We start from the raw sequence: 27,902 nt of genomic DNA on the forward strand, positions 1-27,902 counted from the left end.
ACCACCGCCAGCTCCCACGATAGCACCGGCGGCTCCACCTCGTCATCTGCTTCGTCGTCAGAGGGGATCTCCACCACCTCGATTTCATGGGCCACCGGCAGGTGTTCCGGCTCTGTCCTAGCCGCATCTTCCCCCGGCACCTCCAGCGCTGATCGAGAAGGTGAGCCGTGCAGCCCCTCACTCGGTGAGGCAAGGAACCCGCTCTCCCTCTCCTCTTCCACCGTGACCAGTGAAGGAGGGGCCACAAGGGTCACCTCCAACGTGGCCTCCACCGTCACCACCGGGATCATCACCAACACCGACGCCACTGCTGTCGCCGTACTAGCGATCGGCTCGGAGGGCACTGCCCCCGGAAGGGAAGGACCCACCGCTCACCATGGCGCGCAGCAAGGTGGGCCTCCAATCCTCCTGCACGGGAGTTGGGGTGATGCTCAGCCCCGACAACATCCGGCCACTATAAAAAAAGTACAAGTCAGTCACACTCCAAAAAAACTAACAGCAAAATCAAAGAGAAAAATGCATACCAGGATGAAAGCGGTACGACTTTGAAGCCCCGATCCGACATCGATGGGCCCATAGGGTGAGAGCCACTCCTAGGCCACGACACGCGCCCCCTTGCTTCAACCAGGGGAGTCAACCCAACCAGCTCCTGCTCAGTCTATGAGTCACCACGACCTTCGGCTTAGGGCACGCTGACTAGAGCAGCTGGCGGGACATCCTCTTGTTGTGGGTTGCATGCTGGCGCTGGCCCCAATGACGTGCGGGTGCGAGCTCGCTCCTCTAATCGCCGAGCTTGTCCTGCTGCGTCCACAGCAGGCCGGGACGAGGCCGGTGAAGCCACCGAAGGGCTCGGTGATCACGTCCGCTTCGCCTCTCATTTGCCAACGGTGTCTGCACTCGCAGCATGCTTCCACGACGCGGGAACATCACCGCGCCTCTCTACCTCCTGCTCGCCGCCAGTGGACGCAGCTGCCAGATCATGATGCTCCACCGAGGTCGCAACAACCTTCTGGCTTTCCTCCTCCTTGGAGAAGATCATGTCATTGCCCACCTCTGTGGGGTCCTCCAACTCGAGCTCTAACTCGATGTCACTCCTATTTTCCTCAGCCCGCACGTGTCGGGTGATCTTCTTCTCCTTCTCATGCTTCCACCGAGCCTCCTTGGCTTTCTTCTTCTTCCTGACATCTGCCACCTCCTTCTAGGCAGCTTGCCACGCCATGCCCTCCGGCCCCTTTCAGAAGGTGCGGCCGGGACTTGTAAACTCCAAGTCCCTACAAAACAGGTGACTCAAAATCAAAAACTGGAGAGCAGAGGGAAAAAGAGCACGGAGTAAAAGAGAGGAGAGCATACCAGTTTGGACACCACTGTGGAGTTGAGGGGTCCGGGCTTTCCGTCAAGGGTCTCCCTAGGCCTCGTCTATAGCACATGGTCAAGGTGACTCCAGACCTCGTCGTTCGGTAGCTCCTCTAGCGACACACAGTTAGGGTTCGTCGGGTCGTTGTACTTCCACATCGGCCACGTCCTCTCTACCAATGGAGTGACCCGATGGTAGAAGACGGTATGGAATACCCATACCCCGTCCAAGCCATGCCGCACGAGCTTCTGGAGCTCCACCTCGATAATCTCCACCTTATGCTTCTGCCGACTGGTAGGGCCCCATGATCAGCTATCCAGCTTCTCTGGTCTTCTGCTGGTGAAAGGAGGGAACTACACTTCCACTGGGTTCCTACTGTAGAACCATTCACCGTGCCACCCCTGATTGGAATCACAGGGAGTATACACGGGGTATGAGCCCCCCGCGCTCGGTTTCTTCTACAGGGCAAAACACCCCACCGATGCGGTCTCGGGCAGATTCCCCACTGCTAAAGTTTGCCCAGAGAACATCCACCGAAAGAAGTCCATGTGCGGCTCCATCCCAAGGAAGGCCTCGCACACGGTGACAAAGCCGACGATATGCAGCACCCTAGTCAGATCAAGGTGCTACAGCTCCTGGCCCCACTTGTTGATGAGCTCGTGCAGAAACCAGTGCGCAGGGTACCCTAGCCCATGCTCGTGAAAGGCAAGGAAGGAAACCACCTCGCCAGACCGAGGTTGCGGGAAATCCTCCCTCCCGAGAACCCTCCAGCGCACCACCTCCTTCGGCGGCACAAACCCCTTCTCGGCGAAGGCCTCCAACACCGACTCCCTCACAACGGATGACCTCCAGCCCAACATTTCGCTCTAGGTTCGTGAAGGAAGAAAGAGAAGAGACGGCAGATGAGGAATAGGCGAAGGAACGGAGCGAAAGCCCTCTCCCTTCTCCTACTTAAAGAAAGGAGCACAATAGTTGGGGAAGGCATGGCGATCGGGGAAAGGTGAAATGATGGGGGTGAAAAACCCTCTCCCTTCCCCCATTCAATGCGGATGGGATACGATGGGACGCGCCCTAACCGATAAGATGCACCCTACCCGACGGAATGGCGCCTAGTCAGACGGGACGTGGCCTAGGTATGGCCCACCACTACTGCATGTCGGGCGCGAGAAACAAGGTGCCCCTGCGTGCATGCGGCCCTCTATCTTCCCAGGCAGGACTTGGAAAGGCCCAAGCAATGGGATCTCCTCTAAGAGAGACCAATGGGCTTCCTAAGTCGATCGAACGACTGAGGCGAACGCTAAGAGATAGGTAAGGAGCAGAGGGACACCCCATGTGGGCTATGCCGACTCCATCATGAACGATGAGCACGGATCCCGGTCGAACATTTCCGATTAGAGCTCCTCAAACCCCATCACTCGAGTCATCAAGGTAACATTACCGACCCCTGCTATTTCTTTATATAATCATTCATACATCCATACCCACATTCATTCCATACGCCCAAGCCTCCTGGACGATTCAGGCCCGAATTGCCTGGGGCTCGAGAACTAAGGCATCGCACATACGGCTAAATGCATCACAACGCTCCGTGTTGCGTCATGAAGCGGCAGTTGCCTCATTCAACATGAACAATGACCGACCAGGGTTCAAAGATTAGCCGACGAACGGCTCAAGGCTGCCTCACGTCAAACAGAACTAGGGGAGAAAACATAGATGAGCCCCATGCGCCCTTGCCTAGTCTGCCCCGAAGCAGACAGGATCATCTCAACCTTCTTGTTCGATCCAAAACCTCTACCAATCCCATAGAATCTCCATCGAGGGGAGGCCAGCAGGCCACCCGGGTCGGTCTCTGGAATGACCTAGGCATCTACCGAGTTGCAGGTTAAGGAGCAGTGGAATGCCACAAGAGGGCTATGCCGACCCCATCATGAAGGATGGACCCGAATTCTGCTCGATCATACTCGTTAGCGAGCTCACCGAGCAGCGTCACTCGAGCCCGAGCGATCAAGGCAAGCGATGTTAGCTCAGCCCCTCCGGTTGTGAGAAACCAAGGATGGGGTAACACACAAAACTCAACCGACCCCTATCAAGCCCATCGGGGCTCAGGGGCTCAAGACACCTAAAACTTCCTCGGCTGCATAGGCTACACCGACGCCAGGATCCACGACCTCCGTCTTGCCCGATCCTGAAAATAACTACCTTGGCTGCGCGGGCTACACCGACGCCAGGATCCATGAGATCCACCTTGCTAGATCCCTAAACTAACTGCCTCGGCTGCACGGGCTGCACCAATGCCAGGATCAATGAGCTCTGCCTCGCCCGATCCCTAAACTAACTATCTCGGCTGCGCGGGCAGCACCGACGCAAGGATCCATGAGCTCCACCTCGCTGATCCCTAAACTAACTGCCTCGACTACGTGGGCTGCACAAATGCAAGGATCCACGAGCTTCGCCTCGCCCGATCCCTAAACTAACTGGCTCTGCTACGCGGGCTGCACCGACGCTAGGATCCGCGAGCTCCGCCTCGTCCGATCCCTAAACTAGCTGCCTCGGCTACGCAGGATGTACCCATGCTAGGATCCACGAGCTCCATCTCGTCTGATCCCTAAACTAACTACCTCGGCTATGCGGGCTGCACTGATGCCAGGATCCACGAGCTCCACCTTGTTCGATACCAAAACTAACTGCCTCGGCTACACGGGCTGCACCAATGCCAGGATCCATGAGCTCCGCCTCACCCGATCCCTAAACTAACTGCCTCGGCTGTGCGGGCTGCACCAACGCCAGGATGACTCTATCTTGACTAAAATGCACGCACACACGCCCGCTGACAAAACCCCCTAGGTGATCCTGCCCGAATCGCCCGAGGCTCGGGGGCTACACCCGCGGGTGCGCTCGCGCGCACCCACTGACAAAACAAAACTTCCCCCTCTAGCAACACGAATAAACCCCCAGATGATTCTACCCAAATCGTCCAGGGGCTCCAGGGCTACAACCGCGGGTGCGCTCGCGAGCACCCGCCGTCAAGACAAAAATCCCCTAGACGATTCTACCCGAATCGCTAGGGGCTCGGGGGCTCCTGTCGGGTTTATAAACCTAGGGTCCCTCATGGACTAGCTTCCCAGCAAAGGCTTGGCCTAGCAGACAATGTTGTGAACAACGCGCAACTCTTGGGTCGGCCCAAACACCTAAATGACAGGCCAGAAGGGCGATCCAATCTCCGACCGGAAGGCCTAGCTGAGGAGGAACAACGCCCGCTTCTGACTCTGGCCCGTCTCTCCAACCGGAGCACTTGCTTCGGTCTCCAACCCACCTCTAGACAGCCTCTTCGACTGGAAGGCCTAGCCAAAACACCACTTCCGACTCCGACCCGCTTCTCTGACCGGGAAAGCGACGAACCCCTACTTATAGCTCCTCTCTGACTGGCGCAATCAGAGCCGACTGGGACCGATCGACTGGGGACGCCCGCTCGGAAAGGACCAGTAAACAGACGGAGAAAGTAAGGCAAGGCACTCAAGTCAACCGTAATACCAAGGACCATGCCCTGTACACCTGTAGGGCAGTACCCTACGACCGCCCTGGCATGGTGGAGCCAAAGCAGTGTTGTAGGCGCTGACATTTTCCCCTACAGTGTTGTGGACGCCATCAACCCCCATACTAGACAAATACGGTAAGGCTCCCCCCACGTGCCTCTACGGCATCAATAGTGTTGTGGGTGCCGGTATTTACTGTACCAAGCGAACATGGTAAAACCCCTTACATGCCTCTGGGTATCAACAGTGTGGTAGGCACCGACGTCTGTCATATCTGAAGAAGACGATGCAACCTCACATGTGCATCTGACATTAAACAGTATTGTGGGCGCCTACCATCATCTTGTATCCACCGGCATGGGCAACAAGACTTAGTAGCATACGAACTCTCTCCCACTCACTTGTAAGGCCATCCCCTTTATCTATAACAGGGGATGCGCTCTCTCCTGAAAGACAGTGGATTTAGATCGATCAGTTCACTAGTACATAACAACAGAACCACCAGGTTTAGACCACGAGCACACGCTCGAATACTTAGCACATAGCGGGGCTCCCGTCACCCTTGGCTCTTTAGACCAGAGTCTGACTAGACCTCTTGTACTCCCCATCTTTCTCCCTTCCATTTGTAACCCCACTGCAAACTTCAAGCACCTAGGCTCAGGAATAAAGTCACCGACCGACTCAAACTGGACGTAGGGCACGTTGCCTGAACCAATATAAACCCTGTGTCATTGAGTGCTAGGCCACCTCCGATCACAATGTACGACAAAACTACAAATATTTATGTGTTGATCATTTTCTGCACTGACACAAAATCTAACTAAAGAGCCACACTAACCAAACTAACAAGCTCTCACAACTAGCTACACTAAAGAGCTTGACAACTAGTTTGCGGTATTGTAAAGAGAGTGAGCAAGATGGTTATACCGCCGAGTCGAGGAGTGAACCAATCAATCACAAGAATGAATACCAATGAAGACCAATCACCTCGTAATCAAATAATGACACAATGATTTTTTACCGAGGTTCACTTGCTTGCCGGCAAGCTAGTCCTCGTTGTGGCGATTCACTCACTTGGAGGTTCACGCGCTAATTGGCATCACACACCAAACTCTCAATAGGGTGCTGCATAACCAACACAAGATGAGGATCATACAAGCCACGAGCAATTTACTAGAGTACCTTTTGACTCTCCACCGGGGAAAGGTCAAGAACCCCTCACAATCACCACGATCAGAGTCAGAGACAGTCACCAACCTCCGCTCGACGATTCTCGCTGCTCCAAGACATCTAGGTGGTGGCAACCACCAAGAGTAACAAGTGAGTCCCACAGCGAAACACGAACACCAAGTGCCTCTAGATGCAAACACTCAAGCAATGCACTTGAATTCTCTCCCAATCTCACAAAGATGATGAATCAATGATGGAGATGAGTGTGAGGGCTTTGGCTAAGTTCACAAGGTTGCTATGTCAATGCAAATGACCAAGAGGGTGAGCTAGAGCCGGCCATGGGGCTTAAATAGAAGCCCCCATGAAATAGAGGCGTTGTACCCCTTCACTAGGCACAACACGGGGTGACCGGATGCTCTGGTCAGATCGACCGTACGCACCCTGCCAGCGTCTGATCAATGGATGGCTGCCATGTCATCCCTCACTTCAAATACTGAGCGTCTGATACCAACGGTCAAGTGATGATCGGACGTAGCACAGTGCCACGACCGGACGCAGGACCCCAGCGTTCGGTCACTTCCAGTAAGGTTCCAGCTACGACCGGACACATCAGTTTGATCATGACCGGACGTAGGACCCCAGCGTTCGGTCATTTCTAGTAAGCCTCCACTCATGACCGGATGCATCCGATCAAGCCCGACCAGACTCACCTAGCATCCGGTCACACACTGTCTCCTCTGTGCACTGCCACGTTACTAGGACCGAACGCATTGATCCAGCGTTCGGTCACAAAGTGACCCAGCGTCCGGTCACTCTATGAAATCCTGTCTTTTCTGTATAGGGCGCCGGTGGCACCGTTGGACTGTCTGCACTCTACGGGCGGACACTCCACCGGTGGAGTTTCTTTCCCTTGCTCAAATGTGCCAACCACCAAGTGTATCACCTTGTGCACATGTGTTAGCATACTTTCACAATCTTTTTCAAGGGTGTTAGCACTCCACTAGATCCTAAATGCATATGCAATGAGTTAGAGCATCTAGTGGCACTTTGATAACCGCATTTCGATACGAGTTTCACCCCTCTTAATAGTACAACTATCGATCCTAAATGTGATCACACTTGTTAAGTGTCTTGATCACCAAAACAAAATAGCTCCTACCATTTATACCTTTGCCTTGAGCCTTTTGTTTTTCTCTTTCTTCTTTTCAAGTCCAAGCACTTGATCATCACCATGGCATTACCATCATCATGTCATAATCTTCATTTGCTTCACCACTTGGAATGTGCTATCTATCTCATGGTTACTTGATAAACTAGGTTAGCACTTAGGGTTTCATCAATTCACCAAAACCAAACTAGAGCTTTCAACCACCTCCTCGCCATGTCGCTCCTCCTCCCGCTCACCCGCTCGGACTTCACCTCACCACCGCCCGCCACCACCGTGTGCGATGAGCTCTGCCTACTGGGCTTCCTATGCGGCCTGCTCTCGGCCAATGCGTGTGCCTACACGCTCGATGCCGGCTCTGAGGACTTCATCATTGACCTCCTCTCTAGCTGCCACATCATGTAGCCAGCGGGGCGCTACCTCACCACCTTCAGCGACCGCCTCACGGGTTGCCTCGATGACCGCCACATCTCATGCCTCAACGACATCCGCGTTAGGGCCTTCTTCCACTGGTGGTCCATCACGAGCATAGGCGACCTCTTTTCACTCTGTGGCATCGAGCTTTGTGCCCACGTCGAGCTCCACAACGACGAGCTCCATTCGTCCAAGCAACAAGGTGACATTGCGCTGAAAACGCATGTTGCAAGCGTATGTTTCAAGTGTTTAAGTTGTTTCAGAGGTATGTTGCAAGTGTTTCGTATGGATGTTGCAAAAGGAGATTAGGATGTTGCATACGTTGCAATGGTGGTACACTTATGTTGCAAACGTTTGTTCCTAATGTTTCATTTGTTTTTTCAGACGTATGTTGCAAGTGTGTTTGTCTGGATGTTGCATATGTTTCACACATATGTTGCAAGTATTTTATCTGGATCTTGCGTAAGTGTTGCAATGGTGTTCAAGTGTTTGACGTGTTTTTTTGCAAGTGTTTTAGACGCGTGTTTCAAACATTTCATCTATATTCATTCGTATGTTGCAAGTGTTGTATCTGGATATTTTAAAAGTAGATTGGGTGTTGCATCTCTCTCATCGCCTTCTGCTGCCTCACCTCGGTGTCTCCTCTTTCTCGATGCTAGTGATGTTCAAGCGGTGTGGGCCCATGTGGGGGCAGGAGGCGTGGGTGGGGCTTGAGTCATTCGAGTGGCATGAACCCGACCGAGCGGGGTGTACGACACGGAGCAAGCGCGGAGCGTGGGGAGCAGCAGGCGGCATGGGCCCGCATGGGGGGTGGGCGATGTGGGTGGGGCACGAGTCATTCGAGTGGCGCAGAACCCAAGCGAGCGGGGTGTGGGGCATGGAGCAGGCGCGGGACGCGGGCCTAGGCTCGGACATCCAGATACTAGTCTGCCCGTTTGTTAATATGTGAGTCTGTGACATTATCATTATACCCGACTCAAGTATTTGTGACATTCTAAGCATGACCAAATTTATAAAAAATATATATTTATGATACTGGAAACAAAGTATCATTACACACTACTACAGATTGACCTATCACCAACACCTTTATCACCACTGGTATCATTAAAACCGTTGATGATAGCTATCACCAACGGTTCGTAATATGAACTGTTGGTGATGAGAGTATCACCACCGGTTTGTAAGAACATGGGGGTGATAACTATCACCGCCGCTTCATCTTACCAACCGGCGGTGTTAATGTGCTCCTCATCACTGCCGCCTCGCCATATGAACTAGCGGTGAAGACATTTTCACCCCCAGCTTGTATGATACGGCGGTGATAACTATGCTACAGTATAAATAAATTCATAACTTTTTTAAATAAAGTCAGATGAAAACAAACTTTATATAAAAGTTGTTGACCTCGACGAGATTGACAACTTTGTAATCGATGACTTTTTCATTTGAAATCATTTACGGTCCTAGAATTCTATTTGAAGCACTCAAATTTTGAAATTCAAAATTTTCGAATTTATACAAACGACCTTAGATGGAAAAATGACCAAAACCAAAGTTGTAGATCTCGATGAGATATACAACTTTATAGTTGACAACTATTTCATTAGAAATCATTTATAGTCTCAAATTTGTATCTGAAGTTTTAAATTTTAAAAACCCAAAATTTTCAAACAACCTTGGATGAAAAATCGACCAAAACCAAAGTTGTAGATCTCGATGAGAACAACTTTGTAGTTGATGAGTTTTTCATTTGAAATCATTTGAGGTCCCAATAGTCTGGCTAAAATTTTGACGTTTGAAATTCAAATTTGTTAAACGACCTCGGATGGAGAAACAACCAAAATCAAAGTTGTAGATCTTGATTAAAACAATAAATTTGTAGTTTATAACTTTTTTATTTGAAGTCGTTTAGGGTTCTAAATATTCATTTTAAATCCTGAAAAGTGAATACTAAGGGAATGAATATGATATATAGACACAAGTGACTTGGGGGTGGAGTGGTTAGAAGAGCAAATGACAAATGTCTTAGGTTCGAATCCTAGCACCACGTACCATGAAAAATAGCGTGGAGTTGGAGCTGAAGCAGCTTCCCGGTACCATGAAGCTGGAGCTAGTGGGGGGGCTTCGAGGATTGAAACAAATTTTTTTGCTATTTTTTGCCCATTTTTAAGAATTTTGAAAATTCAAATCACCACTGGCTGATAATATGAACCGACTGTAATAAGTTATTATCATCGCCGGTTGTAAACCATCTATGATGAGAATGTCATCACCACCAACAACTTACTGCCGAGACCGAAAAACACTAGTGATGGGCTTTACGAACCGTTTATGATATGTCTTAATTTAGCAGTGACAGTACACGTGAAATGTATGTCCATAGTGTGCAGCTATTTCGTGCTACAGATTAAACATCGGCAGTCTTTACTATAAATTTTATCAAACTTTTCTTTTATAGAAGGACTTAGCACAAGAGGCGTCACTCTTATTTAAGATGCCACTCGGTTCAAAACATGTACCGCTCTTTTTATGACGTGGTTAACTCTATCTTTAACGCTTGAACTACTTCAGCAATACTTTTTAGCGAACTAATATTATTTTCCTTTTACAATAAATCAGCATAAGCTAAATTTCAGTGAAACGAATAGGGCCATTACTAGAGAACAGACTTTAAAACGATGTCCTAATTTGGCATTAGCCTCGACATTTTTTTTTTGTCCTCGGAACTAAAGGTTCCTTTAGTCCCGGTTGGTAATACCAACCGGGACTAAAGGTTCCTGCCCAACGGTCGTCCGCGGGGTAGGGATCTTTAGTCTCGGCTGGTATTACCAACCGGGACTAAAGGTAGGTTTGGGTGATGCCCTGGGAATAAAGATTAATCTTTAGTTCCGGTTTGGCTCCCTAACTGGGACTAATTATCTTGGCCTATAGACCAGCTCATTTCTTCCTCCGAGCCCGAGCCATTCCATTCAAACTCACTGCCTCTGTTCTTCAGTTTGCTGTTGTTCTTGCTCTCTCCCCCTCTATTGGTGTTGCTCTTCAATTTTAGAGGTAACAAACTTAATCCTCTTATGTTTTATCAGTAGCTTATCTCATTTTGTGATGTAGATGCATGTGTAACTTTATATGTTGGACTTTATTATGATTTTATGTCATTTTTAGCTCAAAATCACATGATGATTTGCATATATGTTTGGATAAACAAAAGTTAAATTAGTTCATCAAAATCACTTGATAGTTTAGTATTGCTAGTATATGTAGTACATTTCATGGTTTAGTTAGATAAATAAATATTTTTATTTTTTTAATATATTACTTTAGAAATGAGAAATTTACAATAGTTTGCAAAAATAAGTATAGAAAGCAACTTGATATGGTGGATTTGATTATGATTTCTATGTCATTTTTAGCTCAAAATCACATGATGATTTACAATAGTAAAATCACTTGATAGTTTGGTATTTTATTATTATACATAGTATATATTTCATGGTTTAGTTAGATAAATAAATAATTTTAGTTTTGTTTAAATATATTATTTTAGAAAATGTGAAATTTACACTAGTTTGCAAAAATAAGTATAGAAAGTAGATGACAACTGGTACCGGATCCTCGGCCTCTCGTTCGGTTGCGAAACGACTGAGGCCAAAACTCCCTCTCATTATCTGTGGCAAGTGTAAGCAGAAGATTGTGATGGAGTACCGAGTCAAGAGACAGGGACCCAACAAGGGTCGTGTTTTCTACAAGTGCCCGGGTCTTGAATATTTTTGACTAAATATTTTTTGGCTTTAATTTCAGTGGGAGGGCAATGGATGCGATGGTTGGTACTGGGAGGAAGATTATACTACATACGTGCAGAATTTAGATGCGCTTGAGGTAGCGGCTGCTGATGATGAGGCAGTGAGCCAGCAGGAGAAGCTTATTGATATTCAATAGACGAATGATTTGTCTGTTTTAGTTGCGTACGGTCACGAAATAATTATGTTACTGAAGTGCATTGTAGTTTTAGTTTGTTTAGTGATAGTTGGGATTGCTTACGTTGTAGCCAGGCTTAGTTAATTAATCAACCGTGTGTGTGTCATCTATGTTGTGTAATAAAATACTTAATTATGTTCAAGGTTTTCATAATTTGCCATGTAATGCAGATTATGTCACGCCATTGGATGTACAATGCCGATCGCCGCTCCCAAGACTTTATTGAGGGCGTGCACTATTTCTTAGGTGTGGCCGAGGCAAATAAGCGGGATGGTTTCATGTGCTGTCCATGTGCCCTATGTAAGAATTTAAAGGAATATTCAAGCTCAATGAGTCTTCATTCACATTTGCTTAAGTCAAGTTTCATGTCAAACTATATATGTTGGACTAAGCATGGAGAAAGCGGGGTCATGATGGAAGAAGGTGAAGGAGAATATTTAGACATTGATGACATTATTGCTCAGTATGGTGCCTTTGATGATACTACAATGGGGGGAGATGAAGAAGAGGTAGCGGCAGAAGATGATCTCGGTGATGCTCTTGGCGATGCCATTCGTGATGCACAACAAGAATGCGAAAGTGAAAAAGAGAAAGTTAAGTTCGAGCGCATGCTTGAGGATCATAGGAAGTTTCTATACCCGATGGCCGAAGAGGGGCAAAAAAAGCTGGGTACAACACTGGAATTGCTATAGTGGAAGGCAAAGAATGGTGTATCCGACAAGGCATTTGGGAATTTATTGAACCTCATAAAGAAGATGCTTCCGAAGCCAAATGAATTGCCCACCACTACGTATGAAGCAAAAAAGGTTGTCTGCCCTTTGGGATTAAAAATCCAGAAGATACATGCATGTCCTAATGACTGCATCCTCTACCATGGCAATGAATACGAGAATTTGGATGAATGCCCGGTATGTAAAGCATCACGGTATAAGATCAGGCGCGATGATCCTGGTGACGTCGAGGGTGAACAACGTCCTAGAAAGAAAATCCCTGCCAAGGTTATGTGGTATGCTCCTATAATACCACGCTTAAAACGTTTGTTCAGAAATAAAGACCATGCAAAGTTGTTGCGGTGGCATAAAGAAGACCGTACGGTAGATAATATGCTGAGACACCCAGCTGATGGGTCCTAGTGGAGAGCGATAGATAGGGAATTTCTAGAGTTTGCAAATGAGGCTAGAAACTTAAGGTTCGCCTTAAGTACAGATGGTATGAATCCTTTTGGGGAGCAAAGCACTAGTCATAGCACTTGGCCAGTTACTCTATGTATCTATAACCTTCCTCCATGGTTATGCATGAAGCGGAAGTTCATTATGATGCTGATCCTCATCCAAGGTCCGAGGCAACCTGGCAACGACATTGATGTCTATCTGAAGCCATCAGTTGAAGAACTTCTAGTTTTATGGAACAAACCAGGTGTACGTGTCTGGGATGAGTACAAATAAGAACACTTTGACCTACGAGCAATATTGTTCGTAACAATCAATGATTGGCCTGCTTTAAGTAATCTTTCAGGTCAGACAAACAAAGGATATAATGCATGCACACATTGTTTTGATGACCTTGATAGTATATATTTAAAAAGATGTCGAAAGGTCGTGTACCTTGGCCATCGTCGATTCCTTCCTTTGAATCACCAAGTAAGAAAGAAAGGGAAGCATTTTAAAGGTAAGCCAAACCACCGAAAGAAGCCTCATAACCGAATCGGGGAAGATGTACTCGCAATGGTCAAGGATGTGAAAGTAGTATTTGGAAAGGGACAAGGCAGCGAATCTGTTCCCAAAGATGCTAAGGGACATGCACCCATGTGGAAGAAGAAGTCCATCTTTTGGGAGCTACCCTATTGGCAAGTCCTAGAGGTCCGCAACGCAATCGACGTGATGCACCTGACAAAGAATCTTTGTGTGAACCTGTTAGGATTCATGGGTGTGTACGGGAAGCCAAAGGATTCACTTGAAGCATGCCAGGACTTGTAGGGCATGAAAGAATGAGACAACCTTCATCCAGAGAAGACAGATGATGGACGTCATTACTTAAGTCCTGCTAGCTACACGCTTAGCAAAGAAGAGAGGGGCAGCATGTTCGAATGTCTAAACAGCATCAAGGTCCCATCAGGATTCTCCTCCAATATAAAGGGTATAATAAATGTGCCAGAGAAGAAATTCCTAAACTTAAAGTCCCACGACTGCCACGTGCTTATGACGCAATTGCTTCCAGTTGCTTTAAGAGGAATTCTACCTCCACATGTACGTCTAGCCACCGTGAAGCTATGTGCATTCCTCAATGCAATTTCTCAAAAGGCAATCAATCCAGTGGAACTAGCTACTCTACAGAATGATGTGGTTCAATGTCTTGTCAGCTTTGAGTTGGTGTTCCCTCCATCCTTCTTTAATATCATGACACACCTCCTAGTTCATTTGGTGAAGGAGATTAGTATTCTTGGACCTATGTTCTTACATAACATGTTCCCCTTCGAGAGGTTTATGGGAGTCTTGAAGAAATATGTGAAAGTCCGTTCTAAGCCTGAAGGAAGCATCACCTAGGGCTATGGAACAGAGGAGGTCATTGAGTTCTGTGTTGACTTTATTCCTGACCTTGCCCCGATTGGCGTTCCCGAATCGCGATACGAGGGGAGACTCAGTGGTAAAGGAACTTTAGGGAAGAAAACATATATCGGCATGGAAGACGATTATTCAATAAAGCACACTACACAGTTCTTCAGAACTTATCATTGGTGCGTCCGTACATCGAGATACATAAGGAGTTCTTACGATCCAAGTTTCTAGGGAAGACTGAAGCTTGGATTAGGCATCAGCACATGGAAAGTTTCAGTGGTTGGTTGTGAAAAGAATGTCAAGGCGATGACAATATTGATGAGCAACTGTATTTATTGGATAGGCAACCATCGTGGCATATCTTCACGTACCAAGGGTACGAGATAAATGGGAATACATTTTACATAGTTGCCCAAGATAAAAGGAGCACCAATCAAAATAGTGGTGTTCGCATAGATGGCACAGATCCAAATGGGAATATACAAACATATTATGGCCGCATAGAAGGGATATGTGAACTAGACTACGCACCTAATTTTAAAGTCCCTTTGTTTCGGTGCCAATGGGTGAAGCTGACCGGAGGAGGGGTAACAGTCGACAAAGAGTATGGAATGACAATAGTGGACCTCAACAATATTGGGTACAAAGACGAACCATTCGTCCTTGCTGCCGATGTGAGTCAGGTGTTCTATGTGAAAGACATGTCTACAAAATCAAAGAGAGGAAAAAACGAAGACATCAACACAATGATCAATGAGCCAAAGCGCCACATAGTTCTTTCTGGGAAAATAAATATAGTGGGAATTGAAGACAAGTCAGACATGTCAGAAGATTATGAAAGAAATGTCCAAATTCCACCCTTCATAGTGAAGAAAGATCCACTACTACACAAACTTTACTGGAGGCGGGCGTTTTTTATTTTCTGCGGCGGACAAAGCCGTCCGCCGCGGCCTAGAGGCCATGGTAAATCGTGGCTTAACCGCGGCGGGCGGCTTTGCCTGCCGCGGTTAACCGATTTACCGCGGCGGGCGGTGTAACGTGCCCGCCGCGGTAAATATACTTTTACCACGGTGGTCACGTTGCACCGCCCGCCGTGGTAAATTATTTTACCGCAGCGGACACCTTTCGTGGCCCGCCGCGGTTATGTTCGTTATCCGTGGCGGGCATTATTATTTGCTCGCCTCGGTAAATTATTTCCTGAATTAAAAAAATACAGCAGGCATATAAATTCAAATTCAAATTCAAATCACATCCAGATTTCACAGATTAAACTTAAAAAGTATGCAGGCATTACACATGAGATAATATACATATATATACATTCACTTAGTCATTCTTGTCATCGTTAATTCATTACATTTACATATTAAAGTCGTTATACATGCCCTAAGGAGTAATCCTGCGGACGCATCATCGTGGGCCATTTCCTCAGCCTCTCGTACTCCGGTAAAATCGCTAGCTGGCTGTTCTCATTGAAGAACGTGCTCCTTTCAAGCACGCATTTGTCTAAGACAAACTTACATATGTCCGCCTTTGTCTGCTTGAAGGAGTGTTGGGTGCTCTACACGTCTCTCCACCAGTTCAATCCATTCTTGAGCACCCTCCAACTGCTGCTGTACTGCTTGCACTCCCTCAGGTATTCACAGACATAGAAGCCACAGGTTTGTGATCCTACCGGTTGTTTGGCACACTACATGATCGATACACAAGCATTAGAATACAGGGATTAGAACGCTTATGAACAGAAAGCACAATTAAACCTTTCAAATACTTACCGGAAAATTGCGTCTGATTTTGATACGGTTCTTATGCTTAGCCTTAAAATTCTCTGTTCTTCGATCATAGCATTCAGGATCCTTCACGTACTCCTTATAAGCGCTATACGAAATGTACTAGTATTAGGCAGGGCATTAGAACGCATATGAGAAGACAGTTCAGTCACTTACACTATGAGGCAATCTTCAAAGGCCTTGTACCCTTTTAAGTTTGGCATTCTCAACGAATCAAATACGCAGGCCCTGCCATCCTGAGGGTAGATGATAAATGCAACCCAATGACCCTCGAGTAGAGTAAGAGCTGTACAGCTCAAAATTTAGAACTGTACATTTTAGGGGTCGGAGCCGGCGACGCACCGGAGCTAGGGTTCTGGGGACGGGGCGCCGGAGGAGCACGGGGACGGGGCGCGGGCAAGGGAGAGGAGGACGGGTGCGGGGCACGGGCACGGGGGAGGAGGATGGGGGCGGGGGTCACCACGGAGGAGCTCGGCAGCGGGGATGGCGGCGGCGGTGCTATATTTCGGCAGCCCTTCGGGTCGAATTCGAGGGCGCGAAGGAATAAGAAAATTTGTGCGAGCAGCGGCACATATATAGCCACGGATTAACTGCGGCGGGCAATATAATCCACCCACCGCGGTAAATGTTTACTGTAGCAGGCACCTTAAACTGCCCGCCACGGTTAATCGATTAACCGCGGCGGGCGCTGTTACGTGCCCGCCACGGTTAATATTTTTGCATTTGCTCCCTGATATTTATTATCAATCTAAAACTTATTAATCTAAAATTTATGGGCACTGATATTTATTATTAGTAGAGAGTAGTAGTGTGTAAGTAGAGAGTAGTGTTGTGTAGTAGTAGAGTAGTACTGTGTAGTAGTAGTAGAGTAGTGCTGTGTAGTAGTAGAGTACATGTGAGTAGTAGAGAGTAGTATTAGTACAATAGATAGTAGTAGTATTCTATAGTAGTAGTAGGTTGAGTAGTACTAGTAGAGTAGTATTGTATAGTAGTAGTAGTAGTAGATTCAGTAGTACTAGTAGAGTAGTATGGTTCCATGATATTAATAATAAGTTACAAAACTTGTCTTCAATAGATCGAGCTATATTATTACATATATGTCTCTGGGATACATATATCATTTTGGTGCAGGTGCTTTCACCGTCCTCTTCTCACCGTCAGGGCGGGCCCACGGCATCATCCTGGACTTGTTGAATCGGTCCTCGATGGCCTTGATCTTCTTTGGATGATCGGAAAAAAGCTCGAGCTCTGCGTAGTTGTTGTATTGCTCAGGACCCTGCACCCCATCATCTCCCACAATCCGCTGCTTTTCGGACACAACCACATGCCTTTTTGGGTCATCTGCATATATATAGTAGGCCACTTGTGCGACATTGGTTGCTAGTACCCATGGGTCATCTTTGTAGCCGATACTTTTGAGGTCCACGGTGGTTAGCCCATAACTGTCCACTGCAACCGCATTCGGTTTGACCCACTGGCAACGGAAGACGGTTATGCATAGGTTCTGGCCGTAGTCAAGTTCCCATATTTCTTCGACTTGCCCATAGTATTGCCTCCTCTGGCCCGTGTACTCTTCTTCGCCCTCATATCGAACACCGCAGTTCTGTGTCGAGCTCTTCTTGTCCTTGTCTTTCGTGTGGAACCTGTAGCCCTAGACGTCATACCCTTGCCACATGGTGATTTGGCTGGATGGGCCTAACACAAGCCTCTTAACGGTCTCCGTATCTTCATCAGGGCATCCTTCAAGGGGTATGTGTTGCTCTTTGAGCCACTCTATGAAATTGCTCTTGTGATGGTTCTGGACCCATGCCTCCGTGCGTTGTCCATCATTAGCGGCGCGGATCTCTTCTAGGTTCTTTTCAATATATTTCTCCATGCTCACTAACTGATGAAGGATGCTGTAATGAGCTTCTTGCACCATTCGGTTTGCCACATCGGTGCGCACTTTTCGGCCTGTGCACCCCATCCCTGAGGTTTTGCCTTCATGGTGATGGACAGGCAGCCCAATCACCCTCCCATCTCTTATGTACCTCATACACCAGTTCACTGCCTCCTTCGTTGTGTATGCCTCGATCATAGAGCCCTCCGGGTAAGCGCGGTTATGGACGTATCTGTTGAGGGTGGACATGAACCGCTCGTACGTCCACATCTGGTGTAGGTACACGGGGCCTAGTTGATGGATCTGATCGACCATATGCATCATTAGGTGTGGCATAATATCAAAGTAAGATGGTGGAAAGCACATCTCGAGCTGGCAAAGTGTCTCCGCGATGAACTCCTTCAGGGCAGGCAGCTCAGCCAAATCAATGACCTTCTGGGTGATGTGATTAAAGAAGTATGACATCCGTGTGATGACCATCTTCACGTACTCTGGACGGATAGCCCTAATCGCAATTGGTAGGAACACCGTCAGCATGACGTGGCAGTCGTGTGAGTTGTAGCCGGTCATTATGAGGTCTTTCATGGAGACCAGGCTCTTGATGTTGGAAGAGAAACCAGTCGGCACCTTGATACCCCTAAGCAACTTAAGAAAAGCTGTCCTCTCGTCTTGCGTTAGGTTGCAGGCCACACCCAGGATATCGACTTTACCGTTCTGAGGTGGTCCCGGGTGAAGGTCCGGCCTGATGCCCAGATTGACAAGATCTGTCTGTGACTTGATACCATCCTTTGTCTTGCCCTTGATGTCCAGCAGGACACCGATCGTGCTTTCGAAGACATTTTTCTCCAGGTGCATGCAGTCAATGGCATGGGGTGTATTCAGTGTTTTCCAATACGACAGGTACTTGAAGAAAATTGACTTCTTCTTGAAAGGAACGACGGCGGGGACTTCCTCCGTCTAGTCCCGCTTTCGCTTCCTTGTCTGCTTGCTCCCCTCTTTAGGCGGCTTCTTCTTCTTTCCAAACTCCACCTGATCCATGTCCTTGACCATCTCATACACCTTTGTCCCCCAACTAGTCTACGTCGGTTGATCACGCTACGGCTCGTCCTGATTGTCAAAGTATTTGTTCATAATACTTCTTCTATACCTGTGATTTTTTGCGAGGAACCGTCTGTGCCTCGTGTACACCATCTTATTGGATCCCTTAAGGTAAGTGTAGCAGGTCCCGTCGATGCAAATTACACAGCCGGTCTTCCCTTTGATCTGCCCCGATAGTGAGAAGAGACCGAGGTAATCGGTGATGGTGACAAAGATGATTGCTTTTAGTGTGAACTTCTCCTTGCGGGATGCATCCACCATCTGGACCCCAACATCAAATAGTATCTTCATTTCCTCCATGAACGGCTCTAGGAACACATCTATATTGTTGCCGGGCTGCTTCGGTCCGGAGATAAGCATGGTCAGCATAAGGTACCTACGCTTCTGACATAGATGGGGAGGTAGGTTGTACATGGTGAGCACGACGGGCCAAGTGCTGTGCGAGCTGCTAAGCTCACTGAACGGGTTCATCCTGTTAGTACTTAGCACGAACCTAACATGCCTGGGCTCCTTGCCAAACTCCAGGTAGGCCTCGTCGAAATCCTTCCACTACTTGCCATCGGATGGGTGCCGTAGCTTGCCATCGTCGTTCAGGCGGTCAGCTGATGCATGCCAGGACATGAGCTTGGCATCGTTCGGGTTCCCGAATATTGCACGCAGGCGATCGGTCACGGGTAGGTACCACACCGACAGTGCTGGACTTTTCCTGTGCGTGTAACCCTCTTCTTCATCATCCTGCTGAGCCGAGATCTGTTTGGCCACACTGCTCTTCTTTGCCCCCTTCTTGTTCTTCTTCCGACCACCCTGCAAGCCTCCCTCATCTTCTGCATCCACGCGACAACCAGCATTTTTCTTGTACCGACTAAAGCCGCAGTGCGGACAACTCATCAAATTCTCATATTCATTGCCCCGATATAGGATGTAGTGGTTAGGGCATGCATCAAACTTTCTAAGCTTCATCGCCACTGGCCGGATCAGCTTCTTGGCCCGATAAGTATTGGCGGGTACCTTGTTAGCCGTTGGGTACGTGGTGGCAAGGTAGCTTAACAACTCATTGAAGCTAGTGTCAAACCAACCAAGACGTGCCTTCAACATCAACATATGGAGGTTAAAACGGAGCGCCGTGCACTCCTTTGGACAATCGCCGCCGTCCTTATAGAGAGGATCAACTGCCGCCTGCTTCAACTCTCTGAAATTCTCCAACCACTTTGGGCAACCCAACACAACGTCGTCTTCATCGAAATGTTTGACTAGATCTTCAACAAGCTACACATCCTCGGGTTGGCTCACAGTATCCTGACCATCCCCACCGTCACCGGCTTCGTCGGCCATGTCTTGCATTAGATCATCCACCATGATGTAATCACGACAACTGTTGTCACTGTCGGCTGGCGTAGCTGCTGCTGAAGATGATGAGGAGCCGGGTGCTCCTAAAGGATCTTTATTCACTGATGGTGCTGTCGTCGTCGGCGTCGAAGAGCTCACTCCAGATGCACCGCCACTCGCACCAACTCTTTCGCCGTGAAATGTCCAGACTGTGTAGCCCTCGACGAAACCATACATGATCAAATGAGTTTGCACCTCGCTGTCTCGGTGGGCTTTCAGGTTCTTGCAACGAGAACATGGACATATGGTTGTCATCCGCTTCAGTCTCTCACGGTGAGCTTTACCAGCAGCAATAAACTTCCTTAATTCAAAGAGGTACCGCGGATCATTCACTCTATCGATCCGGTACATCCATTCCGACCTATCCATCATACCTGCGAACATTATCCGTCATAATCAATAAATAAAGAAGAATTAGGAGAAATTGATGATTTTTACGTCCAAAATCATGAAAAAGAGAGGAAATAACGATGTGAAAGATGAAGCATGCACCTATGATGAATCTAAGGTTAAAGAAATACATGGCATCATTTTTTCCATTAAAATTGATCTAGATCTAGATATAGATCTAGAGAGAACCCTAGGTGATGGAAATAGAGAGAGAGGATGGAAGGAGAGAGGGGGAGCCTTTATGAACCTCTTATGATGTCCTCCTCCCTCAAATCCAAGCCCTTCAACTCAAATCAAAAGTTTCTTCAAATTTTAGGGCAAAACCTCCCCCATGAGTTTGAGAGAGAGGAAGACCCGTGGAGAAGACGAAGGGGCGGCGGTGATTATTTGTACAGGCTTTACCGCGGCGGGCAATATAAAGCGCCCGCCGTAGGAAATGAACTCTTTACCCGCGGCGGGCAGTTTAAAGAGCCCGCTACGGTAAATCGTATTAACCACGGCGGGTCATTCATACTGCCCGCCGCGGTAAATAACGATTTCCTGCGGCGGACAAATAAGGTGGCCCACCGCGGTAAACCATTTTCCCGCAGCGGGCGCCTCGGTGGCCGGCCTCGCTGGTCGGCCACCGGTTAACCGTGGCGGGCAAAAGAGGTGCCCTCCACGGAGCCCATTTTGGCCACGTTGCGCAAATTGATTCCTGTAGTAGTGATCCAAGCATCATGTTAAATGATGAAGACACTCCATGGTTACGATAAGATCATAACCAAGGGTCATACGTCAAAAAGAAATTCACTGTTGTGCCCGCATGATACAACGATGCATGTTTAATATATTATGTTTTAGACACGGATATTATGTAATATGTTATGACTTCACATTGTAATATGTTTAATATGTGTTTCAAATTTCACAAGTGTGTGACATAGTTTCAGAAAGTCTATATGAGATTCAAGAATTTATGACTAGTGTTTGATAAAACTTTCTCAAATGGGAAAAATGAGCTATGTAACAATTGTAGATCTTGCTGAGATGATCAAACTTGGTATTCAGAGTTTTTTCATCTGAGGTCATTTAGTGTCTAATTTGAGCAAGTTTGACCAAGTTAAATTTGGTCAAATGAAAAAATAACACTTTGACTCTAGTATTATGAACTCTAAATGACTTCAAATTGAAAAGTTTTGAATACCAAGTTTGTTAAACTCATCAAGATCTACAATTGTTATTTTGGTCAACTTTCCATTTGAGAAAGTTTGGATGGTTCACGTTTGTGATTTTTAAATTTCAACGCCTACAAACTAGTTTTCAGAACCCTAGATTGTCTCAAATTGAAAAGTTTTGAATACCAAGTTTGTTCAGCTCATCAAGATCTACAATCTTTATATAGGCCATTTTTTCATTTGAGAAAGTTTGAATAAAATGTAGTTCAAATTTCACAAGTGCGTGACATAGTTTTAGAAAGTCTATATGAGATTCAAGAATTTGTGACTAGTGTTTGATAAAAATTTCTCAAATGGAAAAATGAGCTATGTAACAATTGTAGATCTTGCTGAGATGATCAAACTTGGTATTCAGAGATTTTTCATCTGAGATCATTTAGTGTCTCATTTGAGCAAGTTTGACCAAGTCAAATTTGGTCAAATGAAAAAACAACACTTTTACTCTAGTATTATGAACTCTAAATCACTTTAAATTGAAAAGTTTTGAATACCAAGTTTGTTAAACTCATCAAGATCTACAATTGTTATTTTGGTCAACTTTCCATTTGAGAAAGTTTGGACGGTTCAAATTTGTGATTTTTAAATTTCGACGCCTACAAACTAGTTTTCGGAACCCTAAATTGTCTAAAATTGAAAAGTTTTGAATACCAAGTTTGTTCAGCTCATCAAGATATACAATTGTTGTTTTGGTCAACTTTCCATTTAAGAAAGTTTAGATGGTTCCAATTTATGATTTTTAAATTTCGACGCCTAAAACTAGTTTTCAGAATCCTAGATTATCTCAAATTGAAAAGTTTTGAATATTAAGTTTGTTCAACTCATCAAGATCTACAATCCTTATATAGGCCATTTTTCATTTGAAAAATTTGTAGAAAAAAAATACTATATTTTCTTTATTTTTATAGGTTCAACAAAAATTTTCTGTCAATTTTGGTCAAAAACCCGAGAAAAAATTAAAACATTGACGTTACAATAATGTGATAATAAATTTCCTATCGAATAATATTAGTTTTATTAATTTTAAGTTACAAATATATTTTTGCATTAACAAAATACTTAGTATTAGTAACATTTATATTCTATATTCATAAAAGAAATTAAAAACTTTAGGTTACAAAATTTTTCTATTTACAATAAATAATTAGTTAATCAATAGTATTTTTTAAAATAAATATTGCAAAGTATTGAAGTTGCTATAGAATTAATTGATTAACCTAGTATTAAACAAGGAGAACAAAATTAAAATCCCAGGCCTTTACAATTACTCTGGCGGGCTGCCAAAATTTTCAGGCCTTCAGTCCCGGCCCAGGCCAGGAACCGGGACTAAAGGGTGTGCGGAATTGCCCGCCTAAAAATACCTTTAGTCCCGGCTGGTAACACCAACCGGAACTAAAGCTCCTTTAGTCCCGGCTGGTAAGCCGAGTCGGGACTAAAGGGTTGGACCTTTAGTCCCGGTTCGGCTTACCAGCCGGGACTAAATGGCGTTTAGTCCCGGCTGATGTTACGAGCCAGGACTAAAGGGTCTTGGCCTATATATATCGAACGGTTCCTGTTATGTTCATCTTCTACTTTTCGATCTACACGTCGATCATCGTCGCCGCCACCGCCATCTTCGATCTCGCCTCCGTCGCCTAGCCCCGCCCGGCCGTCGAGCTCGTCTCTGCCGCGCCGCCGTTGTCGTCTACCCTTGCCCGGCCGCGCCATCCGCCCGGCCCGCATTGCGCGCCGTCTCTCCGCCGCATCCCGTCTCCGCCGCCGCACCCGTGCCCACCCTCCGTCGCCGATCGCTTCTCGCCTGGCCTCATCGTCGAGCCCCGCCCGGCGGCCGTCGAGCTCGTCTGCCGTGCCGTGCCGTCGTCGTCCCTCGCCCGGCCACGCCAATCCGCCCGCATCGATCTCGCCGCCGTGCGTCGTCTCGCGTGAGGTGCTCAGCTCGGCCCCGTGGCCGGCCAGCACGCCCTACCCGGCCCGCCATCCGCCCCAGCTAGCCTGCTAGCTAGCTGCTCTCGGCCATATTTTTTTTACAAAGTTTCTAGTTTTTTTAGATTGTTTTTGATATATATGTTAGATTAAAATGTATGTTAAATTTAATTACTAGTTTATTTAGATAGTTTTTTAGATAGTTTTTTAGATAGTTTTTGATATATATGTTAGATTAAAATGTATTAAAATTTAATTAGTAGTTTATTGTTAATTTTTTAGTTAGTTTTTAGATAGTTTTTGATATATGTTAGATTTAAATGTATTAAAATTTAATTAGTACTTTATTTATATAGTTTTAGATAGTTTTTTATTATAGTTTTTGATATATGTTAGATTAAAATGTATTATCTATTACTAGTTTATCTAATTTCATGTTAGATTTATTTAATTGGATTTAATAATTATATATTCTATCTCTCTATATATATGTTAATTAGATTTAATTTTGATTTAGTAATTCTATCTATGTATATATGTTTATTATATTTAATTGGATTTAGTAATTATTATTCTATCTCTCTCTATATATGTGTTAGATTTAATTTTGATTTAGTAATTCTATCTATGTATATATGTTAGGTTTAATTAGATTTAGTAATTAATTCTATCTAGATATATGTGTGTTATTATATTTAATTGGATTTAATAATTATATTCTATCTCTCTATATATATGTTAGATTTAATTTTATTTTAGTAATTGACACATGCATATTTTATTAGTAATTCTATCTCTATATCACATGCATATTTTATTTTAGTAATTCTATCTATATATCACTTGGATATTTTATTAGTAATTCTATCTATATCACATGCATATCTAGAGAGAGATTCTATATGTATACATATGTACTTAAATATTTCTATATGTATATATACATGTACTTATTTCCATGTGTTGAGAGAGATAGAAAATTGTATCTAGAGAGACATTCTATGTGTTATCACATGCATATCTAGAGATATATACATATGCACTTATTTCTATGTGTTGAGAGAGAGAGAAAATTATATCATTCTATGTGTATATATACATGTACTTATTTCCATGTTTTTGGATCGAAAGTGTTTTTGATTCGATTCCAAAGCCTATACCTTATTATTGTTTATTCTTATAAAATATTATGTGTTATTATATTTAATTGGATTTAGTAATTCTATATGTGTTATCACATGTACTTATGTTATGTGCTATAGTAATTCTATCTATGTGTTATCTTGAAGATACAAATGGCTGCTCCAGATGATAACTTGAATGATGACATAATGGCGGATATTATCAATGCCGGCACCAATGTAGATGTAGATGACACGAGTCAGTACTTTGCTGATTATGAGGATATCCTGAATATCCCGGTGGTTGAAGATCAACAAATTGTCGCGCAAGAAAATACTGGCGAGGTATATTCGATTATCTATCATCTCTTATAGATGCATGCGTACATATATTTGTTGTTAATCGTTGTGTTTCTACTCATGTAGCCGGTCTCTGGATCTACATCAACCACCGGCAAGAGTAGGAAAGTCCGAGGGCCAAAAAAGCCATTAAAGGACCGTTTCATAATATCAGAATTCGACACCGACACCAGCAAACCATTGGGACCACATACTCAGACATATGTCAATCAATGTGGGTTCATTGTAAGGGATAGGATCCCAGTTAGTGCTCGTGAAAGAAAGCAGAAGATATCCGCTCCTAATGTTAGTTTTGTATCTGATCGTGACAAGAACCTAGCTTGGAGAGATATCACTCAGCATTTCATATTACAAGCAGATGATGCTTTGAAGGAGCTAGTGAGGGATTGGACAATGAAGAAGATGGCAACATTGTTCTAGAGTTGGAAGAAGACATTGTATAAAAAGTTTATCTTGAAGAATGATACGCCGGATTTCAATGCTAAGGCATTTGTCAAGTTGGAGTCCCATTGGGATGACTTCGTAGAATACAAGACATCTCAAGAGAGTGAGGAACATGTGATGAGGAATCAACAGAATGCCCGACAGAAGCAATACCATCATTGCATGGGATCAGGTGGTTATAGGAGTGCTATTCCCAAGTGGCAGAACCTAGAAGCAGAGATTACTGCCAAGGGAATCATACCTAAAACAATAGAGAAGAACTAGCCTCAACGCGCGACGAATTGGTTCTACGCTCATGGGGGAAGCCTAGACCAAGACACTGGCAAGCTAATTTTTGGCCAAAAAATTGAGAGAGCAACACAGAGACTAGCTCGTGCTAGGGAAGAAGCTGATAGTGGTGTTTTCAAGCCCAACAGAGAGAAGGATGAATTGACATATGCCCTAGAGAATCCCGAACACGGTGGTCGAACAAGAGGCTATGGAGCGGTTCCGTGGCTACAAGCATTCCTAGCAGACAAGGATACCTACAGAAGCCACCAGAGAAAAAAGGATGAGGAGGCAGACCGAATCCATGTATTGGAGCAATTTGTTAATTAGTCACGACAAGCATTGCTTGAATCACGTGAACGAGAAAAATCTCTTGAGGCAAGAATGCAGGAGGAGATCAAGAGGCAAGTGCAGCTAGCAATGAGTCAAATGCAATCATAATCAACGCCGGGAGTCACCATTAGCCCCGTTGGTCAGATGAAAAGCAGTTGTGCTTCCACGGAGCTGCCAGTTATTCAAGATGATGCTGGGTTGCGCTTCCCTGTTGATGACATTACCGAGCCTCTAACAACATGTGAGCTGCACATTCTAGATGGTAATAATGCATCAATCATGGTGGCTATCGGGGTTGTATCTCCAATAGACTGAACGAAGACACCAAGAATCCATGGGTCAGTTATTCAACCTGGATATGCTAGCGTCTTAGTCGATAGAGTGCTCAAAGGTTACAACAATGTTCCTCTTGACATTGAAGGCGGTGATGGGGAGAAGACACTAGGAGAAGCAGAGAAGACATTTATTCAATGGCATAAACGCTTCATCATCATTCCTGGGGCGCCACCGCTTCCCCTACCTCACCCTAGGTACGAATGAAAGTGAATGAAATATTATTTTCTATTAATTTTCTATTGGCTTCAAAAATAATTGACTCACAACTTGTTTTTGTAGCAGGGTCTCCCCCTCAGCCTAGCCCAATCATTCATTCCCCATCTCATCACAGTGTCGTGGGGGGCGAGATGACTTCATCCCCACGGCGATCTCCAACTCCTACACCGGCCCCATCGCCTCCACAACGATCTCCAACTCCTACACCGGCCCCACCGCCTCTACAACGATCTCCAACGCCTCCACGCCGGTCTCCAACACCGCCCCCACCCCCTCCACAGCGACGCACTATAGAGACGTCTAAGGTCCCAGCGACAAAGAAGACCCCGAAAAAAGAGTTATTTCTCAAGAAATACTTCCTGAAAAGACTGATGAGCAAATAGCAGCTGAAGAAGACAAAAAAGTGAAAGATTTTTTTATAGATATCGAAAAGCAGAGACAAGCGAAGCTTAAGAAGAAGCCGTACTTTTACATACCACGAGATCTGCTGAGGCAGAAGGTCGAAGCTCACAAGAAAAAGATGCTTGAACTTCGTAAGCCTCCGCCACTATCAGACTATGACCGCTCCCTCGTGAAGTCACATGATGCAGATAAGAAAAGGAAAAGAGCATCAGGGAAGGATGTCCCACAGCTCGGACAACAGAAGCAACCAATGCAAAATCTTGTTGTTGCTAATGAATATGGTTCCAACATAGAAGTCTATCGACCAGACAACTCTGGAGAAATATCGGTTCAAGACCTTAATGCTTTTTTTTAAAATACTGGTTTAACCTTGGATCAATTGACGGGCAAAGCTCCAATCCAGAACTTGGAAGTTGATACCTAGAAGACTTATAAATTTGGCAAAAGTCTGTACAACCCTGCGGCTCTGAATGAATTGGGTACGCAAATGTACTTGCTCAACAAGTGGTAGATGCAGGCGTGTGGCAGGGGTGAGGAGTGGATCTTTGTCAGATTTAGAGATCATCATTACTTC

Source organism: Miscanthus floridulus, chromosome 14, assembly GCF_019320115.1.
Source record: "Miscanthus floridulus cultivar M001 chromosome 14, ASM1932011v1, whole genome shotgun sequence".
NCBI classification, from domain to species: domain Eukaryota; kingdom Viridiplantae; phylum Streptophyta; class Magnoliopsida; order Poales; family Poaceae; genus Miscanthus; species Miscanthus floridulus.